Below are 21,287 nucleotides of genomic sequence, written 5' to 3' on the forward strand. Positions count from 1 at the left end.
AAAATGCCTGTTCACTGTCACACTTGAATATCTCTGTGGCATCTGTGTAAATATTTAAGGAACCCAGCAGATTCATATACACTGATTGTGCAATTGTCATTCCTCCCTGGTCAAGGAAAAAAAGCGAGTTTCAGAGACACTAGGTTATTTTGTGGCATCATGATTTTATCAACAACATAACTGTGCATGGGTATGAATGCATAAAAAAATGCCCGGCCATATATATAAAATTACTCAACATTGTTTACCTCTGATTAAGGCAATAGGAAGGAAGACTTATACTTATTAATCTCTATGTATATATATGTATATCTATAAGTATTACTTGTATAATACAATGAAAAATTAATTATTTGAAAAAGAAAGGGCCACAGAAATATAGACTTAAGCCACTTAGAAGCCCTTGGTTCCAGACTGGATCCAGCCTCATTCATTTGCAAAGCTTGTTTCCTCCAATCATTTCTGAAACTTCTTGTCCTCATCTCATTTATTTTTAACATTTTATTTTGAAATAATTATAGACTCACAGAAAGTTGAGAAAATAGTACAAAAAAGACCTGTGCCTTTCACCCAGCTTTCCCACTGGTGGTATTTTCTATAGATGCAGTATAATATCAAAACCAGGAAATTGACATTGGTACATAACTGTTAACTAGACTATAGGCCTAATTCAGCTTTCACCAGTTTTCTAACCTGCATTAATTTGTATGTGTGCACATGTATAGCTCTAGCAATTTTATTCCATGTCAGGATTCATGTAACCCCCACTACAATCAAGATACAAAAGTATTTCATCAACACAAAAGAACTCCTTTGGGCTACTTCTTTGTACTCACTCAGCCACCCTGTACATATTTTGTTAGTTATATCTATTTCGTTTTCTTTGGAGTGGCTGTAAGCGGTAATGTGTGTTTAATTTTGGTTTCCACAAGTTCATTGTTAGTGTATAGAAGTGCAATTGATTTTTTAATTAAACTTTTTATTTTGAGATAATTGTAGATTTACGTGCAGTTATCAGAAAAAATACAGAGCAATCTCATATACCTTTTACTCAGTTTCCCACAGTGGTAGCATCTTTCAAAACTATAGTACAATATTAAAATCAGGATATTGACACAATCCATCTATCTTGTTCAGATTTCTCCAATTTATTTGTTCTTGTGTATGTATATATTTAGTTCTATGCAATTTTATCACATGTGTAGGTTCATGCATCCACCACCACAGTCAAGATACAGAATAGTTCCATCACTGAAAGGATCTGTCATGTTGTCCTTTTTTGACCACACCCACTTTCATCTTGTTCTCCGTCCTTAATGCCTGGCAACCACCAATCTGGTGTCTATTTCTATAATTTTGTCTTTTCAAGAATGTTATGCAAATGAAATAATACAGTATGTAACCTTTTGGGATTGACTTTTTTCACTCGGCATCATTCTCTGGATATTCATCCAAGTTGTTGGGAGTGTCAAGTGTCAATCGTTCACTTCTTTTTATTGCTGAGTAGTATTCCTTGATATGGTTATATCATAGTTTTGTAACTGTTCACCAATGAAAGACATCAGGGTTGTTTCCAGGTTTTGGCTATCAGGCTGTGAACATTTTTTTACAGGTTATTATGTGAACAAAAATTTCCATTTCTTTGGGGTAAATGCCCAAGAGTGCAATTGCTATGTCAAATAGTAAGTGCATGTTTAGTTTTGAAAGACTCTGCCAGATTGTTTTCCAGAGCGGCTGTAACATTTTACGTTCCCATCAGCAATTTATGAATACATCCAATTTTTCTGCATCCTTGTCAGCATTGGGTGTTATCACTATTTTTCATTTTAGCCATTCTGATAGGTGTATTGTGATATCTCATTGTGGTTTTATTTTGTATTTCCCTAATGGCTAATGATGGTGAAAACCTTTTCATGTGCTTATTTTCTATCTGTATATCCTCTTCAGTGAAATGTCTTTTGTAATTTTCTAATTTAACTGTTTGTTTTTTATTATTAAGTTTTGTTAGTTCTTTATATATTCTAGATATGAGTCCTTTACCAGTTATGTGGTTTGCAAATATTTTCCTCCCAGTCTGTAGCTTGTCTTTTCATTCTGTTAACAAGAGCTTTCTTAGAGCAAAAGTCATTAATTTGATTAGGTCTAATTCATTTATGGATCGTGGTTTGGTATCATAATAAGAACTTTTTACCAAGCCTTAGGTGCCAAAGATTTTCTCCTGTTTTCTTTTAAAAGTTTTATTTCACATTTAACTCTGTAGTCCATTTTTTTTTGAAGAAGAAGAAGATTAGCCCGGAGCTAACATCTGTTGCCAATCTTCCTTTTTTCTCCCCAAAGCCCCAGTAGATAGTTGTATGTCACACTTGTACATCCTTCTAGTTGCTCTCTGTGGGACACCGCCCCAGCATGGCTTGATGAGCAGTGAGTAGATCCGTGCCAAGGATCCAAACTGGCGATCCCCAGACTGCCCAAAACGGAACTCGTGAACTTAACCTCGCTGCCACCGGGCCGGCCCCTATAGTCCATTTTGAGTTAATTTTTGTGTAAGGTTTGAAGGTTTAAGTCCAGGTTCAATTTTTGACTATGAGTGTCCAATTGCTAGAGCACAATTTGTTGAAAAGGCTATCCTTCCTCCACTGAATTTCTTTTTCATCTTTGTCAAAAATCAGTTGAGCATTTTTCTATGGGTCTATTTTGGTGTTCTGTATTCTGTTGCATTGGTCTGTGTGTCTATCCTTTCTCCAATACCACACTGTCTTGATTACTGTAGCTACATATATAGTATGTGTTAATATCGGGTAGAGTGACTCCTCGCACTTTATTTTTCTTTTTCAACATTTCTCTAGGACTTGTGTTTGTTCATATAAATTTTAGAATAAGCTTGTCTATGGGTACATTAATCCTTGCTACAAAAAATAGTGTTAAACTTACAGACCAGTTTGGGGGAGAATTGACATCATTTCTATATTTGATTTTCCAATTCATGAACACAGTATGTCTCTTTATTTATTCATTTAGATCTTTGATTTCTTTCATCAAAATTTTTATGATTTTCTGCATTCAATTCCTGTACATGTTTAATAAATGTATTCCTAAGTATTCACTTTCTTTGAAGCAATTATAAATGATATTGTGTTTTTAATTTCAGTTTGCACATGCTCATTGTTACTATATAGAAATTATGTAGAATTAATTAGAAGTGTGTTGTTTATTTTCCACATTTGGAGATTTTATTATTATCTTTCTATTATTAATTTATAGTTTGATCCCATTGTGGTCAGAAATCAAACTCTGTATGCTTTCAATTCTTTTAAATATTTCTTAGATTTGATTTATAACTTGAAGAAGAGCATTCCTCTGGGGTGTTTCCAGAGGAAGACGATGTGGGTGATGAAGGAACTGGTTCCATGTCTTGTGATGAATGATTGAAAGAAATGTTTATAGTTTAGAGAAAAAAAACTTATAAAAGAAACATGAGAGCATCTTCAAATATTTGAAGGTCTACTGGGCTCAAGAGGGATGAAACTTCTGTACTATTCCACGGTTTAGAATTTAGGCCAATTGGCTGAAATTGTCCTTGACCAATGTAAGGAATGGACAGCCTTGAGAAGCCATGAGGCCCCTGTCATTTCAAGTGTCCTAGCACTGCCTGGAAATTAATTATTGGTGAGAAATATTGCTAAATTAAGTTTTCCATGATGGGGCCATTAAACTAGATGACCTAAAAGATTACTTACAATTCCAGGTTCTTTTGCTTCCAAGTTCGCTAATATTTATGTTCATTACAAAACTAAGAAATTTTATTTTGTACTTTATTTGGAAAACATGTTTTTTGTATAAGAAGCATAAAACTATGCTTTAAAATGAGTAAATCTTTAAAATCACATAAAAATCTTAAGTGAGGTTCTTGTAGGCAGCATAGAGATGGGTGATATGTTTTAAAAATCTACCCCGCCAATTTCTGTCTTTTAATTGTTGTTCTCACACCATTTACATTTAAAGTAATTATTGATATGTTAGTGCTTAAATCTGCCATTTTATTATTGGTTTTCTGTTTGTTCACTTTGTTCTCATTCCTCTTGCCCTTTTCTTGCCTTCCTGTAGGATATTTGAACATTTTTTAGAAATTCCATTTTGATTTATCTCTGTTTTTTAATATAGCTCTTTGTATAGCTTTTTATCTTTTATTTTATAGTTTTATTATTTATTTTATAGTTTTTTAATGCAATATACATGTGTACATATCACAGTTTACTGGTATCAGCACTTAAACCACTTCAAGTGTAGTGGAGAAACTTTACTTCCATTGAGGTCCCATTACCCTCTTCCCTTTTAAATATAAATAGCTTAAATATTTCCTATATGTACATTGAACCCACAGCAGATGGTGTTATAGCTTTTGCTTTCACCATAAAACATGATCTTAAAAATTCATCAGGAGATGATTATTCTATTATATTTACCCTGACTTTTACTCATCGCATTGGTCTGTCTTCCTTCCTGAAGTCCCATCCTCCTTGTGTTATAATTTCCTTTCCGGTTAGGGCATTTCCTTTAGCCATTCTTTAAGGGTACGTCTGCTGGCAACCAATTCTCTTAGATTGCCTTCATCTGAGAAGGTCTTTATTTTGCCTTCATTCCTGAAGGATGTATTTGCGGATATAGAATTGGCGGTTGTCAGTGGGTGGAAAAGCAGAGGGCCAACTAGTCCTGCCCGCCTGTTTCCACGAGGGGGTTGGGGGAGGGATTGAAGATCAGCTCCCTGCTTAGCCCTGTTGAAACTGTGGAGAGGAGGCAGCACTTTGACTGGAGAAAGGTGAGTACTGTCAAAAAGGTGTCCTGTTCTGTTAGGCCACCTTTTCCCCAGTTCTTTGACTAAGGGGAATAGGCTTTTCTTTGTTGGAGGTTCTGTGTTGCAGGCCTCTCCAGCGCCCCGTCAGGGATATGTGGGAGGCAAAGAGAAAGCCCAGGGAACTCACTGCCTTGTCTTTCCTCAAGTTCCAAGGTCCCTAGGCAGTCTTTACTTCCACCTTCCAGAGTTTTCCTATGTTTGAGGTATAATTAACATGCAATGAAATGCAACCATATTAAGTATACTTATTGATGAGTTCTGTTAAATTTCTACATCTCTGTAGCCATCACCACAATCAAGATACAGACCATTTCCATCACAACAAAAAGTTCCCTTGTGCCCCTCCCAATCAACTCCTTCCCTCTACACCCAGGCGCAGGCCACTCCTGATCTGTTTTCTGTCACCATAGATTTGTTTTTGTCGCTATGGATTTGTTTTTCTAGCTGGTTCACATAGATGATTCATACGGTATGAAATCATTTCTGTCTAGTCTTTTTTGCTGAGCACAACGTTTTTGAGATTCGTCCGTGTTGTTGCATGCGAGTATTTAGTTCCTTTTTATTGCCCAATAGTTTTCAATTGTATGGATATATTACAAATTGTTGACTCATTCACTTGTAGTAGGCAGCCTTTAAGATGGACCCCAGTAGGCTGGCCCTGTGGCTTAGAAGTTAAGTGCTTGCACTCTGCTTCTGGTGGCCCAGGTTCGGATCACGGGTGCACCTCGACGCACCGCTTCTCCAGCCATGCTGAGGCCGCGTCCCACGTACAGCGGCTGGAGGGATGTGCAGCTATGACGTACAACTATCTACTGGGGCTTTGGGGGGTAAAAATAAATAAATAAAATTATAAAAATAAAAAAAGATAGCCCCCAGTGATCCCCCACAACCTGGTATTTACTTCCTTGGGAAATCCACAGCCTTGAATGTGGGCTGGACTTACTGACTTACATTTAATAGCAATGCTTGGTAGAGAGAGTCTTTAATTTTAGCCATCCTAATGGGTGTGTACTGATATTTCATTGTGGCTTTCTTTTGCATTTCCCTTATGACTAATGAGGCTGAGTGTCTTTCCATACGCTTGTTTGCCATTCAATATCTATTTTCTTGTAGTGTTCATTCAAATCTTTTACTGCCTTTTAAAAATTAGGTTGTCTATTTATTATTGAATTGTAAGAGGTCTTTATATATTTTAAATACCAAGCCTTTGTTGGATACATGTTTTGCAAATATTTTCTCCCAGTCTGTGGCTTGCCTTTTAAATTTTGCAATGTATTTCAAAGACCAGAAGTTTTTAATTTTGATGAAGTTTAATTTATCAATGTTTTCTTTATGGTTCATGGTTTTTGGTCCTGTGTAAGAAATCTGTGCCTATCCCAAAGTTACCAAAATCTTCTCCTATGCTTTATTTTAGAAGTTGTCACTGACTAACTGCCCCGAGTAACTCAAAGGAGGGTTGGGAAGCACTTACTTGTTTCTCTTTTAGTTATGTTAAGAGATGCAATTGCCAACTGCCCTGAACTGGTCCAAACCCTACTGCAAGAGTGACGCCTGCATAGACGGGCTGAGAAGTACCTGAGAGGTTACATTTGCTTCTGTGGGAGATCAAGATTTGGCCACCATGAAATATTTCTTTACCTTGATTGTTTTCTCTCATGAACATTTGACCTCCCCCACTAACTGCCTAAAGAATTTAACATAGAAGACCTGTTCCAGGAAGGAGTTACTATCTGATAGCTGAAATATAATGTAAAATAGATGTTACAATAGGAAAGGCACCAACGGGCCCCTCTTATCAAAAATTCTGTCTCTTCCTGGCCACATTCTCTAGGTGGCCCTGCTAGGAGTTGCCAGACAAACATTTACATTTATAAGGGAAATCTCCATTTGTAAAGGTATCTCCCTCTCTGTACTGGGAAGAGGAGGGATGACCTCATCTCTAAAAACTTATCAGTGTGAAAAGTGAGGCCTTAAATCTGCATAATAACCTTACTCTTGTTTACTGTGCTTTTCTGGTAATCTCCTGTAACTGACTCCCCCCACCCCCAACATCCTCCTTTGTCTTTAGCTGAAGATAGTATTTAAGACGAGAATCTCTGCTATTGTGTTGAGAAACTCAGTTTCCCTGGTTTCTCCCATGTATACATGTTATTAAACTTGGTATTATTTTCCCCTGCTAACCTGTCTTTTTAATTATTTGGCCAGCTAGAAGAACCTTAAGGGAATGTGCAGAGGGGGATTCTCCCTCTTCCCCGACACTTCATTTTAGTGTTAAGATCTCTGCCACCAGGAGGAGCTTAGGCCTTATTACCATAACATGTGACATATGTGGAAGCATGTTTTCAAACTGTGCCTGTGCAAGCAAATACCCACCTCTACATGTGATGACGAAATCTCCCTTTTGAATATTCATTCCCCATCTGAAATAAAGGGTACCTGTTTTCTCTTGCTCAGGGGTCACGGCTTTGGAAACGATTCACTGTGGTCTCGTTATTTGCTGCAAATAAATCATACTTTGTGTGACAACTACTTCTGGTGAAGGCTTTGATTTCAACGCACCAAGAAGCAAACCCACTTTGGTTCAGTAACAAAGTCTTACAGTTTTAGTGTTCCATTTTGATCTGTTACCCATTTCAAAATAATTTTTGGTTATCCTCTGCCCAGTTGGAGTGGCAGCTGGGTGCTTCTGGCTTACAATGCCAGAAAGTAGGAGAGTGGAAGTGCCAAAAGTGTCTGCACCCAGTGAGAGAACATTCATGCTCTGGCTGAAAAAAATAATAATGACTTTTGTATGTATGGTAGGAAATAAGAGACAATGTTCATTTCATTTTTTTAGACACCTTTATTGAGGTATAATTGACATACAATATATAGAGCATATTTAAAGTGTATAATTTAATACGTTTTGACATATGTATACCCCCTTGAAACCATCAGTGCAATCAAGTGAATACATCCCTTACCCTCAAGTCTCCTCATGCCCCTTTGTAATGTCTACCTCCCATCCTTTCCTGCCTCCCACACCTAAGCAACCACTGATCTACTTTCTGTCATTATAGATGCATAGAGGAAGGGTCATTCACCAGGAGCTACAATTGTGGAGGGACATAGCCTCTGCCAGAAACACAATGACAAGTCAGGGTTGTGGTAAGGAGTAAACACCTCGGCCTGTTTCCTCCCATCCTCGGATTTCATGAAGTTGCTTACCATTGGCCAAACCCAACTACCAGCCAGAGGGCAAGGAAGCCCAGGTAATACAGTCTATGAGTGTCAGCCTTCTAGGGCACACAGTATGTAGAGATAGTCATATGTACATAGCATGTACAATAGTCATCTTTTTCAGGACCTGTGATGGAAAAAATCCAGTAGTGGTCGCCTATGGGATTGTAACTTGAAGAGAGAGGAACCAGAACTAATCATCAAGACCATCCAGGCGAGTAAGTGCATCTCTATGTAGTGGGAGGTGAGGGGTGATGGGCAGAGGGCAGTCTTCCTCTCCTGTCCCTTGTGCCGCCATTATAGATGGTGTTGAAACCCCTTCCCTGGGTCTCTAGAGACAGGAACTCTCAGCAGTGGCACAGTCACTCCTGGGCACTGCTGACTAGCTCCATGGTAGAGACCCTGTTTCTACAACCTGTTCCCTTCACTACACAGTGACATCTTTTCCAGTCCTTATTTGTGTTCCTCTGTCAATTGTGGGTGCCACTGTTATAGACACATTGACTATATTAGATGGTTCTCATTTAAAATAAACCTAACTTTGACCTTTTAAGCACCAAAATTTTGATCTTTATTTTTATCCTTATTTTAGAAAGCCATGCCATAGCAGGAAGCAGCAGGATGATGGACTGGGTGGGATTGTCGAAAAGAAACCACAAGAATCCAGTGAGTGCAGGTGTACTGCTCAGGTGCCTTTGTTTCAGAGTTGAGAATGTGGATCTAAATGTTATTTAAAGCCAGCTCTATCTATGAGAAAGGTGAAAGATGGGACCCATGGACTAAGTGGGGAGCAGGGAGTGGTGGTCTGCCAGTCTCTCCCTGTGGTGATGAAGTAGGCATGTGGAGGCATAGGCCAACGATCAAACTAATAGATACAATACTCCTCCACATCTTTACCTTTGATATATTGTTGTCCATTTTCTTGCTTTGCAGATGTTGCTGGGATCACAAAGCATGTTTCATTCACAAGAAGTCTCCAGTATCTGAGTCTGAAAGACCTTTGGCTCATTCTCACTAAATCTCATTTTCAAGCCTGAGTTTCCTCAGCCATCAAATGGGGATCACACCTTGCTATCAGGGATGTTGTGAGGATCAAGTGTGATTATCTTTGTAAAGTGCCCAGCACACAGGAGGTACTCAAGGAATTGGTATCCCATGTCCTTAATTCATGTTTTGGAGCAGAACATTATGGTGCTTGGTTTAGTATTTCCTCCTACCTGACCACCTTCCCATCCCCTATCCCCATCCCTGCCACCCCCCAAGCTCTTTAGATTTTTTCATCATTTCCTTTAATTGTTTGTTTCCTTTCCTAGGGCCAGCAAGTTTCCTCAGAGATTACATGGGCTTCCCTTTGGAAGCCACCCTTCTGTAATCTTGCTGTGAAGCAAGAGGTGGCCCAGGACCCCGGGCTTCTCCTTGCTTTGAGATGGGTTTTGCTCTGGTCAACTTGGACACCTTATGTGGAGGCCTAAGTGGCTCAACACCCAGCACCCATCTGGACTTTCTAGGATGTGTACACTGTGCAGACCAGAGAGTGCCTCTTCACTGGCAGTGCCAGAGAGGTCTCTGCTCTTTCCTTGCCTATGTAAAGTCAGTTCTTTTCTGGGCAGTGATTAATTCATTGAAGACTTTTGACAATTTGAGCAGGGAGATTGTTAAATATAAATATGAACTATTAGAAAATATTCTCAAAGAGACTTTTCACCTTTATTCTCAGTAGACATCTCTGGTCATTCTATTCTATATGCACAGGTTTTATTCACAGGAAAAGCTACATAATTTGCAGGACCCAAGTGCAAAACGAAAATGAGGAGTCTTTTGTTCAAAAATTAAGAATTTCAAGATACCAATAGCAAAGCATTAAACCAAGCTTGGGTCTTTGAATGCACAGGTGTAACACATGAGGCCAGCTGTTCCCCACACCTAAGATCCAAAACCCTAAATTTTTGGGGCCGGCCCGGTGGCGTAGCGGTTATGTTCACGTGTTCTGCTTTGGTGGCCCAGGCTTCACTGGTTCCGATCCTGGGCGCAGACCTACTCACCGCTCATCAAGCCATGCTGAGGTGGCATCCCACATAGAAGAGCTACAACTCTGCAACTATGATATGCAACTACGTACTGGGGCTTTGGGGAGAAAAAAGAGGAAGATTGGCAACAGATGTTAGCTCAGGGTCAATCTTCCTCAAAAAAAAAACCCTAAATTTCTATTTGATTAGAAACTGAACACCCGACCTTGCTTTTGTAGAGCACATTGACATTTCAAAGCCTTTTGATTTATTACTATAATTTATTAAATTATGTAAAAGCCTAGGAAGGTGGGGATCATTGTTATTTTACACCTGTGAAAAGCTGAGGCCTCATATATTTTAAAAAAGCTTAACCCCAAACCACTTATTTGAGCCATGGCAGCCAAGTTCTTCTATGAGCCAAGCTCTTCCACCGTGAAAACTTCCACCGAGTTCTTTGATGGTGACCAAGGGCCAGCCACTCACCAGTTTCATATTTGGCTCTTGACAATAATGTTGTTTATTTGCTAAACCAAGAAAGTTGTGAAAGTGAAACACATCCGTGAAACCTCTTTTACCTTAGAAACCCAGTTGTCTTGGGTGTCTTTATTGTACTAGGTTGGGGGAAGTCCTCAATAAATTGTTTGGTTTAATGAGCAATCCCACTGAGAATTGGTATTGAAAAAGAAGTCACAAGGCAGAGGAGTCCAAGACAGGCGACTCTAATCGGTGGCAATCTCCAGAATTGGAAAGCCACCCCTTCCCCTGAGAAAGGGAAAGTGACTTTTCTCCGAATTTATAGTAGCTCATGGCTCCTTGGATCACTCACAGGGAGTTGACTCCTAGGCCAGCGTTTGTCCTTTTACTCATGTGCCTTTTGTTCAGTGAATGGTTTCTCATTAGTAAGAATGGTAATTTGCTATAAATTATTGAGGTGATGTATTCCACATCAAACAAATTATTGGATTGTGTGTTTTCCTTTTCCTTGTTATTGTCCTTATCAGAAAGAGAATGAATTATTGAAACTTTAAGGCAAGGTCATTGACTCAAACTATGGATTATCTATGTAGGAGACAATTTTGCTAATACTTGATGAAAAAGCACAAAAGCACAAAAAGGCTAGATGTGCTCAATTTGTATTCTTTTGGAAATGATTTTTCAAATTATAGATGTAATATATGCTTGTGTAGAAGGTCTAGAGACTTCAGAAATATATAATAAATTTTAAAATCACCAAAAATCCATCTACCTGGAATTACACCCACTGTTAGCATTGTAGTGTATTTCTAGTTGTACTTTCCTCACTCCCTAGCTAGACTGGACAGAAGGTCTAGGTGTCTCTGCTGTACTATTGCATAAAATGGCACAGAATAGCCTGGTAACTGATAGATTTCAAAGAGTAGACCTGTGAGCTTCCGCTAGTGCACTCCTCCCAGAGTCAGACCTTGCTTGGATGCTTCTCCCTTTGATGACACAGTAATTGATGTTTGGACAAGGATTTCACTAGAGGAGGCAGGTAAGAGGTGCCAGTTGGAAGCATGGTGGGAAAGGAGTAGAGAGAGAAGCAGGACCATACTCAGTGCACAAAGGAACCTGTATAGCCTCCTACTCAGAGGGTAACTTCGTTCCTTCTCTAAATGTGGCATCTACCCAACAGATCCAATTTGTTGTTTTCACTGTTCCCTCTTGGCTGTTAAGTGCCTGCCTCTCTCAGGATCCTTGTGAATTGAGGATATGTGCAAGTAACAGAAGAGAAGGCCTATTTTTTTTAATTTATAGGTAGAGGAAAGTCCCTCTCCCCTCCCCCCTTCAGAAACTTCAGGCCTGTACTTCTCAACTTGAGTGCCACCTTCAATCCTCCTAGTGACTAAGTTGTTTTTCTGGAGCCTAGTTTCCAACCACAGATGGGAAACATTAGCCACTGAAAACAGTGTAGCTGTGTGTATTCTTTCCTGAAAGAAGAAGGGTTCCTGTTAAACCTCACCAATAGAGGAAGCCATGCAGCAACAGTCATTTTGAAAGAGGCACTAACTTTTTGGAAATGGCCATTGTGATGGTGATAATGGTGGTGCTGCTGGTGGTGGAGGTGATGATACATACGAAAACAGCCATAGCTACCAATGATGTAAAGCTTACTAGGACCAAGAATTGAGCTCAGCTCTTTTCATCTATCTCACTTAATCTTCTCAGAAACCTTATGAGATAAGTACTACTTTTATCTCCATTTTACAGATGAGATTGATTATTCCAGCATTCGTCATTGTACTTGATGTCGCACACTGAACTATAACCTTATTACAGTCATCATCATGCTTGTTGTCACACACCGAACCTTACACTTCTCCAGCAGTCATCTTCTTGCTTGTAATCTCACATTGAACCTTAAAATCATTCCAGCAGCTATCTCACGCTTATTGTGTTAGACTGAACCTTTATCTTATTCCAGCCTTCATTGTCATGTTTGTTATTTTGCACTGAATTTTTTTTGTGAGGAAGTTTGTCCCTAACTAACATCTGTTGCCAATCTTCCTCCTTTTGCTTGAGGAAGATTGTCCCTGAGCTAACATCTGTGCCAGTTTTCCTCTATTTTGTCTATGGGATGCCACCATAGCATGGCTTGATGAGCGGTGTGTAGGTCTGTGCCGGGATCTGAACCCGCAAACCCCAGGCCGCTGAAGCAGAGTGCACAAACTTAATCACTATGCCACTGGGCTGGCCCTTACACTGAATTTTAACCTTATTTCAATAGTCATCATCACGCTTTTTGTCTCACACTAATCATTATCCTTATTCGAGCAGTCAACATCATGCTTGTTGTCTCACACTGGCCCATAACTGTATTCCAGGAGCCATGATTATTCTTGTTGTCTTGTTGTTAAGGACACTGAACCTACACATTTTCCAGTTGTCTTCATCATGCTGGTTGTATCACGCTGAAACTTCACCTTATTGCAGTGGTAATCTTCATTCTTGTCTCACTGCAGTGTAATCCTTTGAAGTAGTCATATTCATGCCTGTTGTCTCACATTGAATAATTGCCTTATTTCAGCATTCATCCTCATGCTTGTTGTCCTACACTGAAACTTAAATTTATTCCAGTGGTCATCCTCACAGTTGTTATCTGACACTGAACATTAACCTTATTCCAGCAGTCAGCATCATGCTTCTTGTCTCACCCGAATGTTGCCCTCATTCCAACAGGCATCTTCCTGGTAGTTGTGTCACCCTGAATCTTAACCTATTCCATCAGTAATATTCTCCATTGTTGACACACTCTAAACCTTAACCTTATGCCAGTGGCCACGTTAATGGTTGTTGTGTCACACTGAACTTTAACTTTATTCCACCAGTAATCTTGTTTGTGTTGGCTCGGTGAAACTTAACTCCAGCAGTTGTCTTCATGCTTCTTGTTGCAAACTGTAAATTCACTTTATTCTGACCGTCAACTGAATGCTTGATATCACACATGAAACAAAACATTATTCCACTGGTCATCTTCCCACATTTAGTCTCATACTGAATCTTTTTTTTTTTTTTTAATTTTATTTATTTATTTTCCCCAAAGCCCCAGTAGATAGTTGTATGTCATAGCTGCACATGCTTCTAGTTGCTGCATGTGGGACGTGGCCTCAGCATGGCCGGAGAAGCGGTGCACTCCTGGGATCCGAACCCGGGCCACCAGCAGCGGAGCGCCCGCCCTTAACCGCTAAGCCACGGGGCCGGCCCCTCATACTGAATCTTAACCTTGTTCCAACAGTCATCATCACGCTTGCTGTCTCACAAAGAACTTTAATCTTATTCTTGTGGTCGTCATCATGCTTGTTGTCTCACACTCAACCTTAACCTTATTCAAGCAATCATGTTCCTGACAATGTTTGACACTTAACCCTATGACACTTAACCTTCACTTTATACCAGTGGTCATCTTCAGGTTTGTTGACTCACACTGAACAGTAGCCTAATAGCAATGGTCATCTTCATGCTTGATGTCTCACCACAAATCTTATCCACATTCCAGTGGTCTTCTTCCTAACTGTAGTCTCACACTGACCTTAAACTTCTTCCAGAGGTCGTCTTCACACGTGTTGCCTCACACTGAAGCTTAACCATTTTTGCAAGTCATCTACTTGCTTATTGTTGCACACTGAACCTTAACCTTATTTCAGCAGATGTGTTCATACAAACTGTCACACTTTGAACCCTAACCATATTTCCACAGTCATTTTCAGGTTTGTTGTCTCATCCTGAACTTTCATTTATAGCAGTCATCAACAAGCTTGTTGTGTCACACTGAACCGTACCTTTATTCCAGCAGTAATCAGCATGCTTGTTTTCTCACATTGACTATACCTTCATCCCAGCACTCAACTTCTAGCTTTTTGTTGCTGAAGAATCACCTTAATCCAGTGGTTATCTTCATGATTGCTGCATCACATGGAACAGTAACCTTATTCCGACAGGCATCTTCACGCTATTGTCTCACTCTGATCCTTAACCATAGTCTATCAGTTATTGTGTCACACTGAACCTTATCCTATTCCTGCAGTGACCTTCTAGTTTCTTGTCACACTCTAAGCCTTTACCTTATTCCAGTAGTCATGTTCACGGTTGTTGTGTCACACTGAACTTGAAACTTATTCCCCAGTGATCTTCTTGTTGTTGCACACCAAATCTAACCTCATTCAGCAGTCAGCTGGATGCTTTCTGTCTCACACTGATAAATAATTCATTCTGGCATTCATGGCTATGCTTATTGTGTTAAACTGAAACATAATCTAACTCGGGCAGCCATCTAATTGCTTGTGTTGCCCAGTGAACCTTAACCTCATTCCAGCAGTCATCTTCAGGATTGTTCCTCACAATGAGAATAGCCTTAGTCCAGGGGTCATCTTCATGCTTGGTGCCTCACAGTGAACCGTACCTTTACCTGGTGAAAATGTCCTGCTTTTATCTCACACTGAACAAGTGATCATCTTTGTGCTTGTGGTTTCAACCTGAATCTTACCTTTACTCCAGTGGTCATCTTTATGTGTATTGTTTCATGCTGAACCTTAAAATGATTCCATCAGTCAGATCGATATGCTTATTATCAAACACTGAACCCTAAATTTATTCCAGGTGTCATCTACGCTTGTTGTCTCACTCTGAACCTTAATACAATTCATGTAAGACATTTAAAAAAGTAAATGTGACCGTATCTGTTTGTCGCTGAACATTTAAAAGAAAATGATCTGTCCAAAGATAAGTCATTTTTCCTTTCTCTTTTAGGGAAAAAACTACAGCACAAATTAACTCAGTAGAGAGTTAGAGAGTAGTGAAAACAGAATTACATTGAAAATATAATTTAGAAAACAAATGTGCTTATTTTAGGTTAATAAGTATGATATGTAATTGTTGGTAACAAAAGCCAACAAGAATGAAATACAGACATTTGTATACCACCGTGTTTGCATGCCTCAAAAAGACAACAAAAAACGTGTTAAACTTTTCCAAGAGACGAATATACATATAAATAGGAAAAATTGTCCCTTGTTTATTCTTACCCCAAATTTTTTTCTATATTCAGTAATAAAAGTTTTTACTTTTTAAAAGTAGATGACAGCTATCAGTACAAATTTCTCATTTTAACAGTCACTTTTCATTTTATAATACGCAAGTTAGGTATAAATGATGCATGTTTAAATGGAACAATTTAATGTCACAACCCTTGTTGCTTCAACGTAACTAGAGAAGATTGAAAGCTAGCACTGTAGCATATTTTACTGTGGCAGACACACTGTGTTACCCTGTGCTAGTCTGATAGACGCTGGTCAGTGCTGCCATGGTAGCAATGTTAGGTGGCATTCCTCATTCCTCTGCTTTTTCTTCTTGAATCTTGGGAACACCAGGCGCATCAGAGAAAATGTTCATTCAGTATTTTTCTATAAAGGGTCTTCATGAAAGGATTACTCTACATTTATGAGGTTTGATTACGCCTTCTGATTCTGCAGACTCATCTGTCTCTGCAACTGCTGCTACCTGAACAGTTTGCATTCGTGGCGACTGAATAACTGATGGCTGTAGTGTCTCAATTACGCCCTGGACATGTACCGTTTGGCCTTAAGGTAGCGGCACTAGAGGTAGAGCTGAGGAGCCTCTTCTGATGCCTGATCCAGCTACAGAAACCTGAGCTAAAGTAGAGTTTGAATTTTGATCAGTATGGGTCTGCATATGAGCAGATTCACTCTGCCATAGAATCTGTTACACAGAATCTGTTTCATCCTGCTGGGATTCAATTGTTTCCAGGGTCATTTGTCTTAATATATTTTTTCCTGCCACGTTTGCTCATTATTAAGACATTTGTAATCAAAGCTTTGCTCCTTCCCCTTTTTCTTCTTCATCTATCCCTCCGTGATGTGATTTCTGTAGCAGATCTGGTCACTGATTACAGACGGGAGGAGGTGGAGAGGCCCAGTCCACCGCCCCTTGGGAGCAGGGCTGCTGCCCAGCAACCAGGTGCACGCGGCCCCTTGTCACTCCCACATCAGCTCTGACGTGCAGCGGCGCTTCCCCACCAAGCTGGGACCTGTAAGTCATTTTTATGCTGTTGTCACACACTGGACATTAACATTATTTGCGTCTTCACCTTAATGTTTCTTGTGTCCTGATCAGTAACAGCTGCAGGTATTATCATCATTCTTGTTGTCCCACATTAAGCCTTAAACTTACTCCACTGAACACCCTCATACTTTTTTCACTTTTAACTTAAACTTATCCCAAGGTCAGCTTCCTGCTGTCTTACACTAAACCTTACCCCTTTCCAGGCTGTGAACTTTGAATCCTAATGGGCAACTGTAGATGAAACTGGATGCCCAGCACTCTCCTAGATCAGGTCTCCAGACTGGCTGTTTAACCCCTACTATTCCTCAGCGCCTCAGAGGGCATGTACCTGCAGACTGCCTCAAAGGCAGGAAAAGGCTAGGTTACAGAAATGGCACATGCTTGATATCAGAATTACTAAATCCCTGCATCATATGGAGCTCCAATCAAATATAATTAGCCCAGGGACCACTGGGCTGTGACCTAGAAGCAGACCACCTCGGTACAAGTTTATTTTATGAGGTTTCAAATCAAAAGACACTCAAATCCTACAAGTCCACTTTAAAGCATGTATTGTTTAGTCCTTGAGGGAAAAAAGTCATCATAATATAAGGTGCAGAGAAGAAAGGGAAACCTTGAATAAGTTTGGTAAAGTGAAATGCAGAGGATTGTTCAAGGCTTCCTAAATAAAGTTCTGATAAGCAATGCCCCTTTGGGAAAATGCAAGTGATCCTCTGAGAAGACCAAAATGACAAATGGGTTCAGACCACCAACAGCCAATGGCTTTTAGCAGAGAAACAAGGAGAGTAAGCCATTTTCTTGAGGGCACACCAACTTCATACTAAAGATGTTAGGCAGCTAAATCCTATAGCAACATGCACCTATACTGTGAGTAAATGACTTGTACTAAGAGGCTTTCTGGCATCACATGGAAGAATTGAATTTTCAGTCCCACCTTTACCAACAGGGGTGACCCTTACCCTTGTGTATGGGGCATGATCTTGTTGATGCTCTTAATCTCAGTGGCCTTTAACAAGGTGAATGGGAATGTAGTGGTGTGAGGAAGTTAAGATAATGCCCTCTAAGGGGAAAACCAGACTCCAAAGCTTGGAGATTCTGTTGTCCAGAACTCAGTGCATAGAGAAGGTCTGAATGGAACCTGAAGATTGCTGAGGCAGATAGAGGGAACATCCTGGTTTGAATTCATCCCTCTCATGGAAGGCGTTGCGGACACAACAGAGAGAGATTTATTCAACTTCTATAGTTTTTCAGCAGCTGGAGTGGTTGAAGGATAAGGCTGAAGTTGCTTTTAGAGGGGTGGCTTGGTTTCTCTAGTTCACGCTTTTGACTTCTCTAGAAGTGTGAAATCTGGGTCAGTTTATGCAGGAGTCAGAGCAGGGGCTTTGATAAGACTGAGAGAAAAGGTATTTTGTTTTGAAAGGGAGTATGAAGAAGCGAGTGGTTTAAGGGATATAAAAAAAGTCTGGCGTGAAGCACAGAGTATTATTCATCCTGGACATTCTTCCCTTCAGCATGTAGCACTTCAAAATGCAGGCCATAGTGAAAGGTGAATATGGTGAGAGGAGTATCCAGGAGACAGATGATCATGGATGGAATCCGGCATTGCCCCGTTGAAGGGAAATTCCGAGCGCAGCAGGAAGTGGTCGCATACAATCAACATAGACTACTAATATTGTTTATTTCAAATAAAAATCCAGAGGAATTCTTCAGTGACTCAGTAGTTTTATATCTTTTGCATGTAAACTGGTTCTCTAATATATGAATCAGGTTTCCAGGTAATCCTTGGAGATAAAATTTTGTTTTTGAAAATCGGTGTATCATGTCTGTTGGGGATTGTGATGGGTTTCACTTATTCAAAGGAAAGATATGTAATAGTTTAATATCTTTGGATCCCTAAAAAATGTGACCTTAGGTCTTGCTAGATGTCTGAGAAGTCCTGTCTGACAATGCAATCTGAAAAAGGCCAGACAGAGACTAACCTATATATCATTCTGGTGAGAAAAGAATCTACCACTACCCCCACAATCCCAGTAGTTAAAATTCCAGAATTGGGGGGCTGAGTAAACTGATTATTGATGCTAAGGGTAGACTAAGAGATGAGCTGTCTTCCTGTCCATTCCATATCTGTTACAGAGGCCTAGAAAAGAAGCAGGGGCTGCCCAAGGCTAAAGTGTGAGCTTTTGTTATTTATGAGATTATTCAGCCCATATCACAAGGTTAGAAATGAGACAGGGTTTCAGGAGGAAAGATCATGCAGTTTACTGCAGGTGACCGAAACTGTTTCTCTTCCGAACGTCACGGTGACTGCAGGTGCAAGAGGGCAAAGTGTAACATCTCCTGCCCCACCTGATGGTGAGCCACTTGGGGGCTGAGTCACCCATACGTTACCTTGATTTTGGCCTAGACAACCTCCTCAGCATGCTGTGAAACAATCCCTGCTGATTCAAGAGGGCCTGTTGCAGAAACCTCAGAGTGCCCACTGCAGCTCCTCTCTGTTTTCAGGAGGACAGACCACGATGGAATCCCGAGGGAGAGCTTTCTCAGCTTGGTGTGGAGAGGCCAGGTCTCTCCTAGGTCCTTCAGCTTCCTGCTTTCACTGCCAGCCTCAATAGCCGTGCAGCTATTGACAATTGCTATATAACATCCATAGAACATATCCCCAAAAAACCTCTTACCAAGGAAACGGGGAGTACAGAAATGCAGGGAAGCAGAAATTGGGAGCAACCCAATCTCTTCTATGCTACTGCCTCTTCACAAACACTAAGAACACTCTTAAAGACATTAAAGTGATTGAGAGGTCCAAGGCTGTATTCTAAATTTGTACCTTACAAATAGAATCCTTATTTTCCAGGGTCTTTAGGATACTTACCAAATTTTATCAAATATAAGTTTAAAAAAAACCTAAATGAACTTCAAAAGCAGAAAAAGAATGAACCTCATTTTCTAATCACAATGCAGCAAAACCAAAAATTAAGAAAATGGAAATATTGTACAACTCTTGGGTCAAAGAGGAATTATGGAAACTGCAAAAACAATTTTGAAATCTTCAATAATAACATTGTGATGGTTCGTTTTATGTGCCAACTCGACTGAGCTAAGGGATGCCCAAATAACTGGTAAGACATTATTTCTGGGCATGTCTGCCAGGATGTTAACAGAAGAGATTAGCATTTGATTTAGTGACTGAGTAAAGAGATCTGCCCTCACCAATGTGCGTGGGCATCATCCAATCAGTTAATGGCCTGAATAGAACAAAAAGGCAGAGGAAAGGTAAATTCTCTCACTCTCTTTTTCAGCTGGGATGTCCATCTTTTCCTGCCCTCGAACATCGGAGCTCCTGGTCCTCTGGCTTTTGGACTCTGGGACTTACATCTGTAGCCCACTAGTTCTTAGGCCTTTGGCCCTGGACGGGGAGTTACACCATCGGCTCCCCTGGTTCTTATGTCTTCAGACTCACACTGAATTATACCTCCAGCTTTCCTTGTTCTCTAACTTGCAGATGGCAGATTATGGGACTTCTCTATCTCGATAACTGTCTGAGCCAATTCCTATAATAAATTTCCTCATGTATCTATCTATCTATATCTATATCTATATCTATATCTATATCTATATCTATATCTATATCTTCTATTGGTTCTGTTTCTCTGGAGAATCCTGACTAATACAAACATTACATATAAAATCTATCGAATGTGACTAAAGCCATATTTAGAGGAAAATTTATAGCCTTTAATACTTTTATCGTTAAACAATAAAGAATTAAAATACAATTTGCTGGATATTTATTGAAAGCCTATACTGTGTAGGGCCTGGACAAAATATATTTCATTTAATCTTCATAGTGCTTATGAGGTAGGTACTGCATTGTGCCCTTATCTTTTTGTAATGTTCAGAAGTATATTAGGCACATCCACACAATGTTCTATGATATCTTTTTCCAAGAACTATTTCACATATTTCTTGATTCAATGCCACAAATATTTATTAGTGCTTATTACATATAGGACACTGTAACAAAGAAATGAATAATAGATGTTCTCTACCCTGTAAAATCCAGTCATGTGTGTTTAAGATATAGATGAGGGGGAGGATGCAGCTCATATTATGATTACAACTAACCCAACTAGCTAAAATTGACTGTATTAAATGCTAAAAATGATGTATAAACCCAACACCATGGTTGCAAAGAGTAAAGTGATTCCAACTTAGGGTGGGGGCAGGAGTCAATTGTGGTGCTTGTTGCCACTGCTCAGAGAAGCAGCTCTAAGTTGTTCAAACAGTTAATGTGAGTGAAGCAGAAAGAGCATATACATTTCCACTTTATTAAAATATTGCATAGATACAGAGCAGTTGGGCACATCCATTCTAAGGCACTGTTCTGGTTTGAATGCAATTCCACAAGAGAGAAAAGAGAAGCCATTACATTCCGTATTTTTCATCTCTACATTCAGACTCTTCCCACATTACATGTTTATTGCTACTGGGATCTCAATTTTAACCCCACACTTATAGCAGCATCATAAAGAGACGTGGATGACAAGAATTAAAGACACATCCTGGCTCTAGCACTTGATATCATTTGGCACTTAACTACAAACTCTCTTGCA

At 39.7% G+C, this 21,287-nt stretch overlaps 1 pseudogene; it reads right to left on the bottom strand.

The window, feature by feature from the left end:
• Positions 1 to 15,755: 15,755 nt before the first annotated feature.
• Positions 15,756 to 16,535, bottom strand: LOC101399260 (cAMP-responsive element modulator-like; annotated as a pseudogene).
• Between the last annotated feature and the right edge of the window lie 4,752 nt (positions 16,536 to 21,287).

The sequence above is a fragment of the Ceratotherium simum genome, chromosome X, assembly GCF_057802395.1.
Source record: "Ceratotherium simum simum isolate JZ-2026a chromosome X, ASM5780239v1, whole genome shotgun sequence".
Lineage (NCBI taxonomy): Eukaryota > Metazoa > Chordata > Mammalia > Perissodactyla > Rhinocerotidae > Ceratotherium > Ceratotherium simum.